The 6,409-nt window shown below is 39.1% G+C and overlaps 1 non-coding gene across 1 annotated transcript; it reads right to left on the reverse strand.

Moving 5' to 3' along the window:
• Window positions 1-4,824: 4,824 nt before the first annotated feature.
• TRNAV-CAC (transfer RNA valine (anticodon CAC)) lies at window positions 4,825-4,896 on the reverse strand. Its single transcript has one exon. It is a non-coding gene; the product is annotated as a tRNA-Val (tRNA).
• Between the last annotated feature and the right edge of the window lie 1,513 nt (window positions 4,897-6,409).

The following is a 6,409-nucleotide window of genomic DNA, read 5'->3' on the forward strand; positions in this document are numbered from 1 at the left end:
CTGTTCATGATAGCTAGGCTAAGGTCATTTATCGCTGTCCTTGATAGCTAGGCTAAGGTCATTTATCGTTGTCCATGATACAATCTAGGCCCAGCCCGAGCTGTAGGGGATAGAAGACCTCCAAGATAATACTAGCCAGACTCTAAGAACATTTAAGATCATAAGAACATTATCCAGTGTCTTTTACTTATCAGGAAATACGTTTGTATGCAACTCTTAGCTGATAAGAGATGTTTGATCTCTTATCACCCAGAACTCACCACGAGGAGGTGGTTGCATGTCGAGTTCCATAATTTTTTCCCGTTTTAAATGAATATTTTGATTTCCTCTAAAATAAACGTCTATCCCGTTTTAAGATATGTAAAAAATAATAATTTCCTCTAAAACAAAGTTGTTATTGTGAGGTAGATAGTTTGAGGAAGGGCACCTCATTTCCTGCCCTTCCTCTGGTTCCGTTGGCCCCCTCCTCTGGTACGCCTCCGGCGGACTGACCTCATCACCTTCTTCAGCTCACCAATAATAAGTGGCAGAGCTGGTCTCTCTGAGGGGTCGCTGTGGGTCGCTGTTTGGTAAAGATCCTGGAGGCTTTCCCGCACACCCTGCTTCCTGACCAGGATGGACACGTGCCTCATTAGATGCCCAAAAGAGAAGACGTCACTGGCTGGGGAGACCGGCTTGCGCTCCCTGACCTCAGGGGCCAACCACAGGTCAGGAACATTGTACTCAACGCAGCTTCCCTTCTTAACGCTCAAGCCGAAGTCGATGATGTGAAACTCTGGCTTCTCACCCATCGTCACGGTCACATTCTCGACCTTGACGTCATTATGGACAATGTTTTTCTTATGGATTTCCATCAGCCGACGAGCGACCATGATGGCGGACTCGACCAGTTCCTCGTCCGACCGACATGTTCTCATGTACTTATCATAAGGCTGGCCAGTGTGGCTTAAGATGATCAGTGGGGGGTTGCGGCACACTGCTCGAAGGAGAGGGGCTCCTCCAGCCCCAGCCAGTCTCCTGTGAATGTCGGCTTCATCCATAAGACTTTTCCAACTCACTCCGTCCAGAAGGGTTTTGATGACGCAACACGATCCACGGAACAACACCGTTTCAATCTTGGCGTTGCCTCCCCGACCCACCTCCCTCATGACCACCAGGTCATTCACATCCTTCTGGGTCAACTTTACAACTGGAACGCTCATTTTGATTCCGGCCTGAGGTGCACTTACCAAATTTTCTTCTTGCCGGAGAGTGTGAGAGGAGATGTTGTCGGTACGGAATCCCATCCTCAAATGATGACACTTCTCTCGCCGCCGGCCTTATATACCCCTGGGTCGTGTGACGTCACATAACCAGATCTATCCAGATTAAATCCCATACAAATCCGGATATGTAGACGGATTCATTTAGCTTTATTGCGATCATAATTTGATGAAATCTAAAGGTGTCGAAGAAATAGTCAAGATGGCTAATGGTGTTGAGAGTGTAGTGAAGATGGCTAGAGATGTTGAAGGATCTAAATAGTTTCGAAATACCAATACTTTTTGAATCAATAAATCATCATAAATACTAATGACAAAAAAAACTTTTGACGAATATTAGCCATTTTCAAGCATCGAAATAAAAGGATATGAGGTAAATGGTTTTTGGGAAATCCTTGTTGAATAGTACACAGTTACTTTCTGAGAACACACACACACACACAAAACTAGAGAACATAGCATGAAATTAGGGCAATATTGTTCAAATATATTCAGAGAAGTAATTTTAAAGTTTATATAAGAGTGGTTGATGAATGGAATAAGAAGAATGAGGTCATGGTTAAGGCAGACACCATACATAAATCTTACAAGTTGTATAATAGTACAGAATGTTCTAGAGATTTGGCCTGGCGAGTGTAGAACTCTCTCCTCACACAGTAAAAATAGGTCATTACACACTCACAGATTCAGAGGTTATCATGTTGGAGGAGAGGTGAAAACTGAAGATTCAAATCAAAGAACAATAAGAAGCGTCATGATGAGATGGGAGAGGGAATTGGTCAATTGACAAATATAGTTTAATCTAAAACATGAACGGTACATTACTTCGAGTGAAGAAAGTCAAGTGGAAAACATAGAAAATGAAAGACCAAAGAGAAGAACTTTGGACATCTGGGATAACATTTAATGTGAGGAAACACGATTTCACCAAATGAGCTTTAGTTAACGCTTCTGGTACAGTATATATATATATATATATATATATTATATATATATATATATATATATATATATATATATATATATATATATATATATATATATATATATATATATATATATATATATACTTATGTGTGGGTGTGTGTGTGTGTACGGATAAACTTTAATGCTGCCCAGGATGTACTGGCGATGCCTTTGACCTAAAATGTAAGTTCAAGCCCGTAGGCCGACCCTGCACTTAGCTTGAAACCTTTTGTGTTTACTATAATCTTTACTACATCTCCTCTCCTTAATCCCTTTATCTTCACTATGCAAGGCCTATTATAATCTTCACTACAACCTCATCTTCATATGACCTTATCTTGAATAAGCTGGTTTCAAGGAAGGCTTTAGATTTTACCCGCTCACACAAACAACGTACTTACACGGGGCCCCACGAGTGTAAAACTCCCTCCTAATACAGTGTAAATACATGATTACACAACACCACAACAACTAACAATACACAGAGAAATATCCTTTTCGGTTCCCTTTGGATCCGCCTACACACCACCACCACCACTAACAATACACAGAGAAATAGCCTTTTCGGTTTCCTTTGGATCCGCCCTTTAACGTAGTTTGAAGGATTTGGGGGATCAGGTCAATAAGGTTAAGTTCACTACAACCTCATATTCCCTAACGTGTATCTTCACTACTAGCTTAGTTTCACTAAATATATCTTCGCTATACCCTCTCCTTCACTACACCGTTATTTCTACCATACCATCATCACTGCATTCCCTGATGTTCACTAAAAGTAGTTCTCATCTTCACTACATAATCATTTTGAATAAACTCTACTTTTTAATAACTCTTATCTCTACTACAATCGTATCTTCACTACATTCTTTTCTTCAGTACAACCTATCTTGACAATATCCTTATAATCACTATACTCTTCCCCACTACACTCTCATCTTAACATCATCCTTCTGTTTACCGAACTTAGTTCAAAGTCTGACTTGAAGGTGGCTTTGGAAAGTTTGTGTTTCTCATTGTGTTACCACCTTATTATCATTGCAAAGGCAATTGTCACTACTCTCTAAACCCTCATCTTCACTATACTCTCATCATTATCATTACTTCTTGATGTTCAATACAAAATTTCAACATATATTTATCTTCACTACAGAATAATTTTCATTGCACCTTAATCTTCATTACTCCTTGTTTCAGCTACATCCGTATCTTCCATTCATTCTTATATCTTATAATAGTTATATCTTTACAATATCTTTATATCTTCTCTGTTCAGTCTTCTGAAAAATTGAAAATGAGAGTAAGGGATTTCCGGCCTTCTGCTCCCTCCCCTTTTAGTCGCCTTGTACGACACACAGGGAATACGTGGCAAGTATACTTTCTTCCCTATCCCCAGGGATAACAGCATCTGGTGTTCCCAGACGGTCACCCATCCAAGTACTAACCAGACCCAACGTTGCTTAACTTCTCTGATCGGAGATATACATACATATATATATATATATATATATTTTTTTTTTTTTTTTTTTTTCATACTATTCGCCATCTCCCGCGATAGCGAGGTAACGTTAAGAACAGAGGACTGGGCCTTTAAGGGAGTATCCTCACCTGACCCCCTTCTCTGTTCCTTCTTTTGGAAAAAAAAAAAATATATATATATATATATATATATATATATATATATATATATATATATATATATATATATATATATATATATATATATATGTATATATATATGTATATATATATATATATATATATATATATATATATATATATATATATATATATATATATATATATAAGACTGAAAACAATGAATTTCCTAAATAACAAAAACGGAAGCGCCGGGGTTTGAACCCGGGTCCTCTCGCATGCCAAGCGAGTGCTCTACCACTGAGCTACGCCCCCAAGAACATATTTTGCGACAAAGTATTATATGAAGCACTGACATTATCGCGGCAAAATAGTGTTTGACCGACCGTTGCCGACTAGCCGGCAAAATAACCACAGGGTAAATCTCCATGTTACTGTCGTGTTTTCCTCTCAATTTTCCACGAAGAAATGTTTTACTTTTTTATTGTCGTTGCAATAGACTGGAACTAAGCAATAGACTGGAACTAAGTAATAGACTGGAACTAAGTAATAGACTGGAACTAAGTAATAGACTGGAACTAAGTAATAGACTGGAACTAAGCAATAGACTGGAACTAAGTAATAGACTGGAACTAAGTAATAGACTGGAACTAAGTAATAGACTGGAACTAAGCAATAGACTGGAACTGAGTAATAGACTGGAGCTGACCTGGTATGAGGTCAGAGCCCTCATTATCATCCCTGCTAACTACCGGAAGCAGATTAAGTCGTTCCACAACCGATGTCCGGCCCATGTTAACTCTGATGTGCCCAGCAGTTGGAGGAGGATCGCCAGAAGCTTCTGGAAGATTTCAAGGACGTCTTGGTGGACCTGACCCTTTCAGATAAGGTCGAAAACCTCAATTTATTGTGAAGATCTTCACTATAACGTTGGACGAACATCCTGAATGTTGCACACATGTGATGCGGACAAAATGAAAAGAGATAAAGACCAAAATTATGTCTGGTGTGGGTCTCGAACCCACGACCTTGAGTGTGTGAGACTCACGCTCTACCACTGAGCTAACCAGACAATAGAAAATACGTCTGTTTCTTCAATTTGAATTAATGAAAATCTTTGCGAGGCAGCGTTAAGAAAAGAGAGATGTCTTTGACGAAATTTAGTTGTTTGGCTTATTCTTCTGTTCCTCATTATCGAAAGTAAACATACTGAAGGATATATATATATATATATATATATATATATATATATATATATATATATATATATATATATATATATATATATATATATATACATATATATATATATATATATATATATATATATATATATATATATATATATATATATATATATATATATATATATATATATATATGGTTCTCAGTGAATGTAGGTTTGCGGCAGGGGTGTGTGATGTCTCCATGGTTGTTTAATTTGTTTATGGATGGGGTTGTTAGGGAGGTAAATGCAAGAGTTTTGGAAAGAGGGGCAAGTATGAAGTCTGTTGGGGATGAGAGATCTTGGGAAGTGAGTCAGTTGTTGTTCGCTGATGATACAGCGCTGGTGGCTGATTCATGTGAAAAACTGCAGAAGCTGGTGACTGAGTTTGGAAAAGTGTGTGGAAGAAGAAAGTTAAGAGTAAATGTGAATAAGAGCAAGGTTATTAGGTACAGTAGGGTTGAGGGTCAAGTCAATTGGGAGGTGAGTTTGAATGGAGAAAAACTGGAGGAAGTGAAGTGTTTTAGATATCTGGGAGTGGATCTGGCAGCGGATGGAACCATGGAAGCGGAAGTGGATCATAGGGTGGGGGAGGGGGCGAAAATCCTGGGAGCCTTGAAGAATGTGTGGAAGTCGAGAACATTATCTCGGAAAGCAAAAATGGGTATGTTTGAAGGAATAGTGGTTCCAACAATGTTGTATGGTTGCGAGGCGTGGGCTATGGATAGAGTTGTGCGCAGGAGGATGGATGTGCTGGAAATGAGATGTTTGAGGACAATGTGTGGTGTGAGGTGGTTTGATCGAGTGAGTAACGTAAGGGTAAGAGAGATGTGTGGAAATAAAAAGAGCGTGGTTGAGAGAGCAGAAGAGGGTGTTTTGAAGTGGTTTGGGCACATGGAGAGGATGAGTGAGGAAAGATTGACCAAGAGGATATATGTGTCGGAGGTGGAGGGAACAAGGAGAAGAGGGAGACCAAATTGGAGGTGGAAAGATGGAGTGAAAAAGATTTTGTGTGATCGGGGCCTGAACATGCAGGAGGGTGAAAGGAGGGCAAGGAATAGAGTGAATTGGAGCGATGTGGTATACCGGGGTTAACGTGCAGTAAGCGGATTGAAGCAGGGCATGTGAAGCGTCTGGGGTAAACCATGGAAAGCTGTGTAGGTATGTATATTTGCGTGTGGGGACGTATGTATATACATGTGTATGAGGGGGGGGGGGGTTGGGCCATTTCTTTCGTCTGTTTCCTTGCGCTACCTCGCAAACGCGGGAGACAGCGACAAAGTATATATATATATATATATATATATATATATATATATATATATATATATATATTTATATATATATATATATATATTTT

Source organism: Panulirus ornatus, unplaced genomic scaffold, assembly GCF_036320965.1.
Source record: "Panulirus ornatus isolate Po-2019 unplaced genomic scaffold, ASM3632096v1 CTG_820_pilon, whole genome shotgun sequence".
In the NCBI taxonomy this organism is placed as follows: Eukaryota; Metazoa; Arthropoda; class Malacostraca; order Decapoda; family Palinuridae; genus Panulirus; species Panulirus ornatus.